The 13,307-nt window shown below is 42.0% G+C and overlaps 1 pseudogene; it reads left to right on the forward strand.

Annotated features, from left to right (window-relative positions):
* Nucleotides 1-456: 456 nt before the first annotated feature.
* On the forward strand, nucleotides 457-10,387 carry LOC147894450 (uncharacterized; annotated as a pseudogene).
* The last annotated feature ends 2,920 nt before the right edge of the window (nucleotides 10,388-13,307 follow it).

Here is a 13,307-nt window from a genome sequence, read left to right on the forward strand (position 1 = left end):
CATCATCATCTTGTATGATGACAAATATGATCTCGTGGCTTAGGCATGCATCCATCAGACACATGAGTCGAAAGGCATTCGATATAGCGACATTGGTGTCATCATTTCGTGCATGTATGATAAGGCCCCATTGAAAGGAATCAACAAGGATGGGGCTTAAGTGGACCTCAAAGAGAACGCACTACTCGTGTGGCCCGTTAAACAAGTGGTGAGCTCTTCTATCATGTCCTTCTTCCTTTGCATCAACTTAGAGTCGGCTTTGTTGGATTTTCCTGAACCCATTTTACCAATTTTTGTGAGTAGAGACTTGATGATATAGCCCAGCCCGATGATGAGGACATGCCTCTGACGAGGGGTGCAACTTCTGCAAGAGGAAGTTTGCGTGGTCCCACGGGTGCTACTTCAATGCAAGGGGGAGGTAGATGAAGAAGGACAATTCGGCTTGATACCTTGGACATGCAGACTCTTATTGGTGCATCATCGATGGGAGGCTTGTCCTCGAAACTCCATGGAGCCTTGGCAACATCTGCTGGGGCTACCGCCGGCACTTCTAAGTGGGATTCCAAAGGAAAGAGGAAACTTGTGATGCGAGAGAGTTCAATCGAAGAAGAGGAGAAGGAGGAAAATGAGGATAGTTCATCCAGCGAGCGTAGTGAAAGTGTGAGCACACCCTCTTCTCGGGGGCGACGGGGCACAGGCAGAGGTCGACGTGCACCAAAGCGACTAGCCAGAGAGGAGTTCGAGGACGATGACGAGGAGCGTGTCTTTGGAGAGACAGAATTGAGCACCTCCTGTGACAAGACAATCGTGTAGGAGTGCATCAAGGACCAGTTATAATCATTCACTATGAGTAGTTCGGCCTTTTGAAGGTGTATAATCTCAAGGCACAGAGTGAGAACGAATGTTTGGGCTAAATTTTAAAAAATCCTTTGTAGGTGGAAAAAAATATCCCTCTGCCCCCAATCCCCTTGTGTCGATTGCTCCCAATGCCCACTATCCGCCAGATCACATCTCGCACCCAAGAGATGTAGGAAGCATTCTTCTCAAGTGGGTACTTGCTAGGTTTGGGTGTCTTCATCATGTCCACTACCACACCAAAGATGCAAAAGAGAGACGTGGACGAGGATGTGAAAAGGGAGTGGAATGCACACTGGTGGCTCCGAAAGCACGAAGAATTTGAGGAAGAAATTAGGAACACAAAGTGGGCATTCTTGTCGAATTCCTTATTTTATATTTGGGATGGGAATCATTGCCACACAGGGTGGATGATCGGGATAAGGACATGTAAGTATTGTAGTCCATTGATTTGGGTGATTTAACATTAGTAGCCACATTTCATTTGTTTTCAACTCATGAATTATTTTTTTTCTTTTGAGTGCCAGCCTTTCCTAATGACGAGCGCCGGCATATACGCATCTAATGCCGTTTAGTGGAGGTGCCCTCAGAAGATGAAGGAGAGTTGTTGTCTATGTTATCAAGGACAAACAAGTGAGTTCAATGATTTCTTGATAAACACACTATGTCTTTATTTGCCTCGCCCTTACTGAAGGAACATTTAATATGTTGCTTTCAACTCCGGGATAGCACAGAAGAGGCACAGAAGGGGATTGTCACCACCACTTTTTTGGACCTCCTTTGCGAGGCCAGAGCATTGGGTGCTATATCAAATGTGGCAATCCACCGAAGATTGTCAAACACAACTGAACAGAAATAGTGGCTGGACGCCCATAGGAAGAAGGTAGGTACGAAAGTGCATTGGTACAAAAACCCTCTTCCAATCATCGCACAGGTGATGTGGAAGGTAAGGATCAATAATGGGACACTTTTCCCTTTCCTTCTCTAGTTTTCGTAATATGTTTGATGACAAGGCAATGAATGCATGTGCACGACACGTATGACAAACACTTGCATCCAATCATGCACAGCCATAGCGAGTTGTCGGATGCTGACTTTTGAAACAAATGGAGCGAATCGTACTACAGTGTCAACGACAAGATCTTGAAGCATACGCGTGGACTCTTGAAGTTGACTAACCCTATACTAGGGGCAAGATGGTACAAGTAAGTAAATTGTGGGGATTACATGTGGAATGACAACGATTAGATGTCAATCTTATGTATGAAGTGATTGTTTCTTGAAACCACTTTCGGTTTGTAGGACTATCACCACTCTGGACTGGGGGATGAATCCCCCAGGGACAATCAATGAGGAGAGGTTGTATAGCCTCACAACATCGGGGTTGATCGAGGACGATAAAGTAAGGTCTATGGAAGCTCTCCAAGCAACGACAAGGAAATGCATGTCATGATGGGCATTCCTGAGCGTATGCTCCAGCACACCCTAAACCCACGATGAATAGGCTACTTTGCTTTTGAATCGTGCTATCATTGCTCAATTGATGAACACTTGTTTTGGGTGCTTTTTTGCAAATGGAAGTGTGGTTTTCAGGACCTAGCTAAGATGGGAGACACTGTGGTCCAAAATGCATGAAGCTGGACTCTGATGAGAATAGGTTCTTCAGACACACACAAGAAACCAAGCGCAAAAACACGGAGTGCCTCTTCATGCACGCCCATAAAAATTTCAAGCCCGGTACTACCTTGATAGCCCAGGAAGTCGCAAAGCTCGCAAGCTGGAGGCATGTGTATTGGTATGCTTTCATGACACACGTTTTTTTGTGAGATGTATTTGTGTTTCATAGCAGAGAGACTAACCTAGTGGGCTCGCCCTTTTGGATGTGCCAGTTTCATGTCTACAGAAGTGGCAAACCTAGCCGTGAGCCATTTGCCAGGCGAGTGTGAGGATGGGGCCCTGATACATGATCTACATGCATCAATGTATAAGGAGTTCCAGTTGGATCAGAAGTGGCTAGAGGAAGTGTACAAGAAGTGCCCGCCATTCTTAGATTACCCTGAAGGGGAGCACCTCTTCCAGGTTATTTTATGTACTTACAAAGGACTCTACGCTACAGGAAAGTGAAGCAAGCAAGGCGGGGGCACCTCCATCTACTAGAGCGGGCAAGAAAGCGGCTGAAAGAACAAGGGGGCAAAAAAAAAGATTGAAAGGCCAGATAAACCCGATAGACTTGGACAATCCCACACCTAAAGGTACGAGACAAGATTGTGACAAAAATTGAGTTGGATTAAGAGTCGTGTGGACATTGTTTTTTATTTTTTTAGAGGGCCTCAAATAATTGGCAATGTATTAGCTTCTGCAAAAATGGAGCCACTGGCTGCACAAGTTGGAAGCACCCAAATAGGAGCTGCAGGGGAAAAATCTCAATGCAGATATCAAGGTGAGGAGGAGCTTCATGTGGCAGAATTCCTAGATGCAGCAAGGCAGGCACTTGATGAATTACCGACACAAAGTAGTCAAGTGGGACCACTGCCAGTTGGGCCTCAATCCACTAGTGCAGGTGGGGGTACAACTTCGTCCAGACACCAACCCAAACACAGAAGTAGATGTGCTCCTTTGTTTTTTAATTATTGTCCTAAATAGGATTCTAAAACATAATTTTCATTAGCTGCTATAGCCATAATTGATGTGGCCACAACTGCAAACATACAAGCATCAAGTGGATGCAAAGAGAATGAGAAGGACCTGCCAAGAGAGCACGAACAATGAGCGAACAATCCACTTGTAAGTAGGGTCTAGAAGCAAGAAGATCCTATTGAGGCACTTGTAACTGTGAGTTTCTTGAACACAACTAGGAGCGACGAAGTCCGAGAGAGGCATCTTGATGTTGCGTGTGAGATTTCTATGCATAGGGAGACATCCATCAAGCACATTCCACCAAAATGGCAGGTTATTATATGCAATCCATTCCAGGCAGGAAGTTCGCTACAGAACAAGTTGAATTACGAGAACTTCAACTAGTTATTGGAGTCTCTAGAGGAGCTGAACCACAAGAAGTGTTTAGAGGTAGATGATCAAGGCACAGATAGCTCATGCAAAATCATGGTGGTTTGCCTCCCTAATGCATCACCAATATTTGGACTAGGGGATGTCATTCAGTGGTGGAACAGTTTTGGACAGAATGCTTGCAGCGCATTTGATCTTGCAGATTGAGTGCTTGTAGACAATGGCATCCTTATATTCAAGGGGTTTCCATTTTCTGAGCAAAAACCCCCGAGCGACGAGCGAACAAAAAGTGGGAGGGGTCAAAATATATAGGCTCAAGTCATTTTTTGGGGAGCACAAAATTCTAAATTATTTCAAGGAATATGTAAGTAAATATGAAATATTGATGAGCAAAGATAGATATAAATATACCTTTATATAATATACATATATAATGTCCAAATGGTGACTTATTTTATGACTTTCAAATATCCTTTCTTTTCCTTTCACCATTGGTTGGATCATGAAATTTTGAGCAAATATCCTCTTTACAAATCCTCAGGATGAGCTAAGAAAAATATATAGCATCTTTTTAATAGACCCTCTGAGTGTATTCTACTAGAGGAATATGGTCTTAAGAGCTTGCCCTAACACTATTTTGCCAGCGGAATACCCTTGGAGAGCCTACAAAGAATGGGTCATAACTTTTGCTCCTTAGCTCAGATTGAGGAGCTGTAAAAAGGAAAAATATTCAAATTTTCATGATTTATGCAATGGTAGGCTTAAAATTATAATTCTTATAAATATAAAATATATAAATTGTAAATTCCAAGATGTATATGAGAGTTACAACTTTTTCCTAATTCATATTATGTAGGAAGGAGTTCAGTAGGGACCACATTTCCTTAAAAGTACTTAGGTTTGGAGAATTGGGAATAATTTGAAAATTCCTCCCTTGCCTTCCCATATTTGATAATGTATTAGAGATTAATTTATCATCAATAATAATGGCTTCAATTATGAGATTTTCAATATCCTTTTCCTACTCATCCAAGGAATATAGTATACATTGTTACATGAGAGCTTCTCAATACTTCAAATACGAGATTGCTAAAGCTAAGGGAAACCCTTTTAAATCAATTGAATTACCATAGTCCTCAAAAGAGGGTATGGTAGGGAGGGATTTATAGGATTTTCTAAAGTATTCACTATTTGTTCATATATAGATGATGTTCTCTAAAATGAAGGTTATAATTATAAATAATGATGTTCACATCCCTTATATTCATAGGGACAATAAAAGGATTGGAGGTCCTTCTCGTAAAGATCGGGGAGGATAGGCATCTGTGTGAAGAAATAGGATGCCAGAAGTGGATTTTTTTTTGCTTGCAAGTGGTGCACTCAGAAACCACAATATGTGTGTAGGGAAAGAGAGGTATGTGATGTAATCATGAAAGGGTTTTTCAAGACATGATCACATGATGCATATGTTACACATATTTTGATTTATTCATGTATGTTTATATGTAGATCCACATGATGTAAGTAATGGTGTATGTGTGCCAAGGTAAGGAGCATAGGGCCACCCCATTGGATGACTTCATGGAGGATGATATCAACACCGTGGAATGGGTGTGCGATACGAATGATATCCCCGTGCGAGGTACTGCTTAGTAATTGTGTAATAGCTTTGGCAAAGTTCGAAACACAAGTTGGGCTTGCCTTGACTTTTAGTGTTATGGTAGGTGGCATGCAATGCAGACGATTGTTTGGGATGAGGTTGTTGTAGGCCTTCTCAAAACATGGAGATACACTCCTCGATTGCAATGTCGGTGCAGAGATTTGGTAGAACCCGCAGTGCAAGAGGGGCAGAGAGTCTTGTGCCTCACCACAAAGGGAAGGCAAGCACAATTTCTAAGAGGCAGAGTATGGATTCAAGTTTGACATCTGCATGAATGTTTGTTGTTTCTCATGGTATCAGAGCGTAGGTTTAAGCGCCTAGGTTCATGAGAGGTCCATTCCTTATGAGAAAGTTTCCCATCCATTCATTTCTATTGTGAGAGGTTATTCTCCAGTGAGAGATCTTCAAGAGAGAAAGAGAGAGCTTAATGCTCTTAGTGGTGGCTAAAACCACCAACTAAGTCTTGTGATCATCAACTTTAAGTAAAGACCTTCAGCAGCCAAGCAGCTTCCTAGTCTTCAACAACCAACTCAGAGGCGCAATCAACAACATGGAAGGCAGAGACTCTGTTGGGAATAAGTTTGCTATGACTCCATTGAGAGTCCGAACAAGAAGATGCTTCCCAAGCCACGAGACTACTTTTATCCCTGAAACTAGCGAGGTTCAAGTAATTTCGGCCCCCCCCTTGCTGGGTAAAAGCTAAGCTGGTCCCAAAATATGAAACTACTACTTTGAAGACCGTTGTGAATCAGTGTAAGGCATTTCAAGATCACAGCCCCTTGTTTAATCTATCCATAAGCAGACGGATCAATACAACATGTGCAGTCGGGAGCTTGTGCTTGCTCTCAATACAGATTGCACATACTTTGGCTCGACGGGGCCTCTTCATGGCTCCTTGCGCAAATCAAGGCCACATGCAAGTTAGTGAAGCGGCTCCTTGCTTGAGCCCCCCCCAATGACCTTGACTCTCCACTGCAATAAGCACCGAGCAATGGAGCAACCTCACACAGCATGCTTTGAGTGCTCACCGGCATCTTTAATAGCCTACTCTATCTATAGCTAGCCCATCAACATCCTCTGTACCTCGAACCCATCTGCAGGTCCTAATTGCACCAACGCCTTCTTACGGGACAGTGCAGCCCCACACAACACCAAGGTCTGATGCTATTCTGCCCCTCCAACTACAGCAATAGCCTTCCACTCCAATGGCTGACAACCCTCCTGCTAGCCACGAGCTTCTACACCTAAAGCCTCACATCTCCAATGAGCTTCTAACACAGCTAGCGCCATATGTGACTTCAATAGAGCAATGCTTCAAGCAAGCCTCAAAGCTCCATCTGCATACTGCCAACCAGCATAGTCAATCAGCCAGCAACTCCAGTTACTCCACTCGATTGTTGGAACTTGGCCATCGTTTCGCAACACATCTACAACAAGGTCACCTCCAACTGAGATAGAGTGCAGTGCCTTCACGGCAGATTATTAACTTGCCTCCACAACAAAGCTCAAGTAGGCTCCTACGTGATTCCAAATGACGTCTCAATAGACCCTTCGCATCAGCTCCATAGCCGTTGCCTCCATCACCATGGCCGAGTCCTCAGAGGCTTTGTCTTGCTAAGGTTTGCTCTGCATGACACATGGTAATATTGACGCCAAACCTAAGAGATAGGGTTGGTTCAGCTACCTTGGTCAAGTTAAGCTACTTTAAGCCAACATTAGTTAGACAAGGTTTAGTCAGTGGTTAATATTAAACAATGGTTAATAGTGCCTAGAGTTAGGCAAGTTTGGTCATTTTTAACTCGAGTGGAGTTTACTCTAGGTTAGCCTTCAAGACAAGGCTGGTTAACTAAGCTGGGTTAAAAGAACACCACAGTGCCACCCAAGCACAGACCCTTTCTAAGCACAATCCTGCAAGCAGCATATAAACCCCTATGCCACATCATCAAAAGCCCTCTTCTTTAAAAAAACTTCGACAAGGCGTAACTTGTAATCCAGGAAGAATTTGGACACGCTCCAAAAAAGAAAAGTGATCGCCTTTTTGAGCTCTACACGCCTATCAAATCAAAATCATTGTTAGCAATTAGACACTGCCATTGAAGCAAAAACGCTCATGGTAAGATCTTTGCAACAAATGGAAAAGCGACACATGAATGAAATAAGCATGCCAAAAGCGCAAGTGCATGAGATGACCATAGCACAGAGCATGGCATCCACACATAAAGAATTAAGGCACATGGAAGAACAAAGTGTCATGCATCAAGCTACATCGAGTAAAGATACAAATGCCATCAACATCAAGCATTGAGAAGTAAAAACCTTGCCACCTTCAGCCCATACGTTTGTAAATCAAACTTGACCACCTGAGAGTAGCTATGAAAGCACCCAGGGGAGGTATTGACATATAGAAACCACACTTGACCACCTTAAGTAGCAATGCATGCACTAAGGGGAGGTGATGGAATGTAACTCACATCTAACCACCTTGCAGTAGCCAAAGGATCATGGCACCAAGGGGAGGTGTTGAGAGTTGTGGTGCCATGAGCACATGAATTAGAGGCTAAGGTATGGTATAGGAAAGAATTAAAGTAGCCACCCTAGGATGTGGACTACATGATGTGGAGATGTGGATTGAGGATATCCACAAGGAGAGATGTAGATAAGAGGATCCCACATGTGTTAACTATTCAAAGGGCACTCTCTATATAAGAGGTCTATCATGTATTGTTGAGTACAAGAGAGGAATGCACATTCACTCAAGATTTTGTTTATGAGTCCAAGCTAATCTATCTTGGAACCTAATTGACTTGAGGTACATGTCATGAGCATTCTCTTCATCATGTTTCCACACCGGTTCCATCCACCTTAGAGTGCTCCATAGATCCTAAGGCACACGTGTTTTCTCAGTGCACACCTGACTGTGTATCATTCACTACGCCCTTCAAGCATCAATAGAAACAAGTTCGCTTCATATTGTATTCAATGGTAGGTCTCCTTCCCTTTACTGTTTGTGAGAGCCGCATCCGATCCATAGCTCCCTTGCCTTTCTTAGGATCTCGAAAAGAGTTGAGTTTTTCCTCCTAGTCAATGGAACTAGATTCAACCTTTTAGATTCAAGAATATATTTTGAGTCATCATTAAATAAGCATATGTAATAGATGACCCATTGAAACTTTTGTAGATACTTAGTGTGATTCAAGTTTCCTTTTCAACCCTCTTCAAGAGAGGTTCTACAAAAGCTTCACAAAAGTGTTGCCCATCAATAGGCTCAAACCTGCATCTATCAAGGAACCTGTTCTTTGCAAGCATATATCTCTTCTCGATGTCATTCCCATATCTACTCTGCTAGAGATCAACTTCACGAGCAAAGTCACTATCTTTAGACTCTTCGAAGGCTTTGAGAATATCTCCATCTTTTGAAATGTGACTTCCTTCAACTGAGGATCATCTTCTGAAAGTCTCACAAGCTTCATTGGACGGAGAGTGACATTGCATGCAAATGGTGTTTTAGCATTCATGGTATCTTCATACAACTGCAAAATGCACATCCAGATTCTGTTGATTTGTGAATAAGGAAGCTCGATCAATGAGTGGTGTGATGATGAGAAATTGTACCAATCCCCAAATATATCCCTCGTCTTCAGGAAGGTGTAAATTTTCCACACTTACAGAAAAATAAGCAAATGCATCTTCTTCCTCTTGAACTCTATAGCCTCACTGTCACTATCCAACTGCTCATCTGGTGCTAAATAACTTGCACTCACTCGGTCTGCTCGTGGAGCTGTTCTTTTTTCTCTCTTTCTTGGAATAGCTCTGGTTGGAACTTGATCCTATCCCAGGGGCCGGGACGACTCACTCACTCTCTTGTAATTTTAGCTGGAGATGGAGTACCAGTACTTAACACCATGGTGCTTGCAGTGTGTACAACCTCAGAATGAGATGCTACTAGTGGCGCACTTGCTATTGGTGGCACACTTACTATAGATATTACTGTTGCCACACTTACTATAAGTACTACTACTAGCACACTAACTGTAGGTACTACTACTGGCACACTCTGCAGACCATCCCAATTTTCCTAAATAATCTCAAGGCATCAAGTAGTTATGCAGATTCTTCCACTGAATCTGGTACCGCCTTCATGTACTTCTTGTCCATTTCCCATAACTTATATACCACATCTTTAGTCCTACTTCTGTATGCAACCTCAACCGAACCATTGTCTTTAATACTTATCATTGAAACTACTCCACCATTTCTTATTGCCTCATGACTGTAATTGGAGCTTCGTTAGTGATCACTAAGAAACACTTTGAAATACGCTCCATGAAATACCAACCATGTTCAAGGTATTTCTCAATCATCTTGGGAGCCTTGGAAGCAAATTTGGGAGCCATGATTCTCTGCAATTAAACAAATAAAATTTTTTAAGTACCCAAATAATTTAATTAGATATTTAAAAATTATTTAGTTTAAAATAAAATTAAGTAACTTTAGCTAAATTTTAATTCAAGAATTAAATAATAAGAACATAAAATTTCAATTATTTAATTAATTATAAATTTTAATTAGAGCCTATCTGCCACGTGGCCTAATGCTAGAACCTTAGGAGAAATTGAAGGTTTGCTGTGCAAGAACGTCGACGACGGAGATGCGTTGGCAACAGACGAGGCACGAGAGGTTGTCGTGAAGGCAATGCAGATTGCTCTGGATCCGGAAGCCCGTTGGCTTATTGCTGTTTGTGCGTGGCTCAGCAGTTGTCGCTGCTCTTCGTTGGAGACGTTCGGTGTTGGCCCAAGAGAGTCGACGAGCTGCTGGGTCTCATTGGAGCATGGGCACTTGTTGACGCTGCTGGAGATCGCTTGTTGAAGGTGTGCCGTGTGCAAGGCCTATCGTCCTCGTTGTCAGTGCAGAAGATGTTGGAGCATTGGCTTTGTATCCATACTTATCTGCTGTTGATACGAAGAGATAGATGGGCTGCCGTGAGCTTTAGAGCCCGTGAAACGTGGAGTTTCAAGGTCATTGGAGTGTCGTTCATTGGTGGTCGTCAGACTGTAGAAGCTAGGATTCACAACTGAGCCCTCTGTTGCGTAGCTTCAAGCAGGTGGATTCCAAATTGTAGCTCAGGCACTGAGTCTCCTATCAATTGCAGGAGCCCGTGAGCATTGCTGTAGTTGTTAATGTTGAGGCTATGGAGGATAGGCGTAGAAGGAGATGGTTGGCTAAGGTCATAGAAGGCAAGGGGCCATTGAAGTCCATTAGCCCGTTCAATGGAGCTGCGTCAAGCAACTCCTACTCGCCGAACACTACAGCAAAAGTTACTAGCAGGCTCAGGCTAGCCAAGCCATTCAGCGCTCCAAGACTAGACTGTGTGTTCGAGAAACAAAACTCAAGACAGCAGAGCATGCAACTACCTTAGTAAATGGCATCTTCACCTTGCATTGTGCAAAGTAGAACTGTCTTTAGATGGAAACTCTCCAAGAAGAACTCTCAAATCTCTCAGCAAGAAACACTCAAACTCACAATGAACTCAACTCTCTAAATGAAGAACTCTCAAGATCTAAAACTAATCTTACATTCTAAAACTAATCTAGGAATGGAAGCAATCCTAGTGAACTACTAATGAGCTAAACTAGGAGAGCTAAACCTATGCTCTGATACCATGACAAAACATGTGTGCCTCAGGATCTATGGAGCACTCTAAGGTGGATGAAACCTATCTGAAGACATGATGAAGAGAGTGCTCATGACATGTACCTCAAGTCAATTAGGTTCCAAGATAGATTAGCTTGGACTCATAAAGAGAATCTTGAGATAGTGCAAAAGTGCTTGATTGATATTACTTCAAATGAACCTCCCTTTTATAGGTGAGGGTACTTACATCCATTTGCTTGCTCACATGTGGGATATCTCCTCCATGCCATGTGGCAGCTTACCCTTTACTCATACCTTTGCTCTACATGTGCTCATGGCACCACAACTCTCAACACCCACTGCCATTGGAGGGTAAACGTGGACTAAAAACACATTTGTGTGGAGTATTAGCGCATGGATTTTGACTCTTTAGTGATGTATGGATTGATTTCTTGCATGAACATGATAGTAACCAAGTAGCAACATCCATGTGAAAGCAATATGGAAGGTCAGAGATGCACGTGGATGTTTACCTTGAACCTTGCATGTACAGGTTGATAACTGCCAGAGAGAAAACAAGAATAGATATATATTTTGTTTATGCTCTATGCTGGTTGGTTTGAAAATATTTGAAGAAGTGGAAGTTGGTTTTCTTCTTGTCAATCATACACAGGAATAGATAGATCAAATATTTAGTGTTATCTCTGGTGAGTTAAAGTCAAGGGATGTTTTGACATTGGAGGATATGATGTCTCCAATTGGGAAAAATTTTGGAGGCTCTCAAAAGGAGGAATCAGAAGTGGCTATCTTGGAGAGAATGGTAGATTGGAGGGCATTCATAGAGCCACATTTAAAAGGGGGAGACGATGCATTAATAGGGCACACAAATCCACACTATTTTCAATTTAGCATGCATAAGGATATTCCATTGATGCAATGGAAGCACTACTCAGTGAGAATAGAATAACTTCATTGGAGGAAACTAGATTTGTTCTTGCAAAGAACAAAGCACTTGACATAGATGAAATGAAAGGCTTGGATGCCTTTGTTAAACATCTTCAAAGTATGACACAAAAATATCCTAAGCAGGAAATAGAGAATGGGGAGATAATCAAGTCAATTGAGGCACTTGTCAAATCTTTATAGAAACAAGACATTGAATACTCTGAATACTTTTTGCCAAAAGAAGCTATGGCACCGAGATCCACATTGGATACAAATACGGCAATAGATGAGGAAGAAGTTGAGCAATGCCTTTTACCTAAGAAATATTGTGGTAGGAAGGGGGATAAACCCTTACCAAAGTTTGTACCATCTGATGAGATTGAAGAGGGTATGTTTGCTACAATTTGGGCATATGATGCAAATTCAGAGTTGGATGAACAAGGTGGCCCAATTTGGGTGGCAAAGGTTGCTCATATAGCAAGGGATCAGAAGGAAATGCCTACAAAATTCACAGCTTTATGGTATGAACCAAAGCCTTTGAAAAGTCTCCCCAAAAAATACACACTGAAACAACCATATGAGGGTTGCTTGCAAAAGAAATGTGAATGGATTCCAAATAAAGAGGGCTTGATAGAGGTGGAAGTGAGTAGCATTATTCATTGTTGGAAATCAAGGACTCAAAGTTACAAAAAGAAGCATGGCTATGATGTTGAAAAATGTATCACAATTTCTGATCCTAGCCTTGCACATATTAAACATCACTTGGCTAGGTTTAACCCATCAAGTGAAAATGCAATACCAGAATCTGATGACTCTGAATGAGATTCAGAAGCATAGGATAATATATTGTATGCCTTGTTCTTGAAAAATGGTATATCTATACAAATGGTATTCAATCAAATGGTGTATCTATACAACCCCTATATATTGAATTTGACAAACTCTTTTCCATACAATCAAATGGTGTATCTGACACCCCCTATATATTTAATTCAACCAACTCTTTCCATATATTGCATATTAAGTGGAGGTGCTCAACATTTTAAGCTTTATCAGACCATATTTGTGAGGGGGTGATCCATTTTTATGCAAATTTGGTCATGATGTATCGAGTAGAGGTCACCACTTACAACCTTGGGGAATTTTTAGGTTTATTATGTGGAACTTACACATCTAGTGTTCTTTATATGAGAATGTGATCACCCGATTC

This window comes from Dipteris shenzhenensis, chromosome 14 (assembly GCF_047967505.1).
Source record: "Dipteris shenzhenensis isolate YYH24624 ecotype China chromosome 14, Dip_SZ_1.0, whole genome shotgun sequence".
Lineage (NCBI taxonomy): Eukaryota > Viridiplantae > Streptophyta > Polypodiopsida > Gleicheniales > Dipteridaceae > Dipteris > Dipteris shenzhenensis.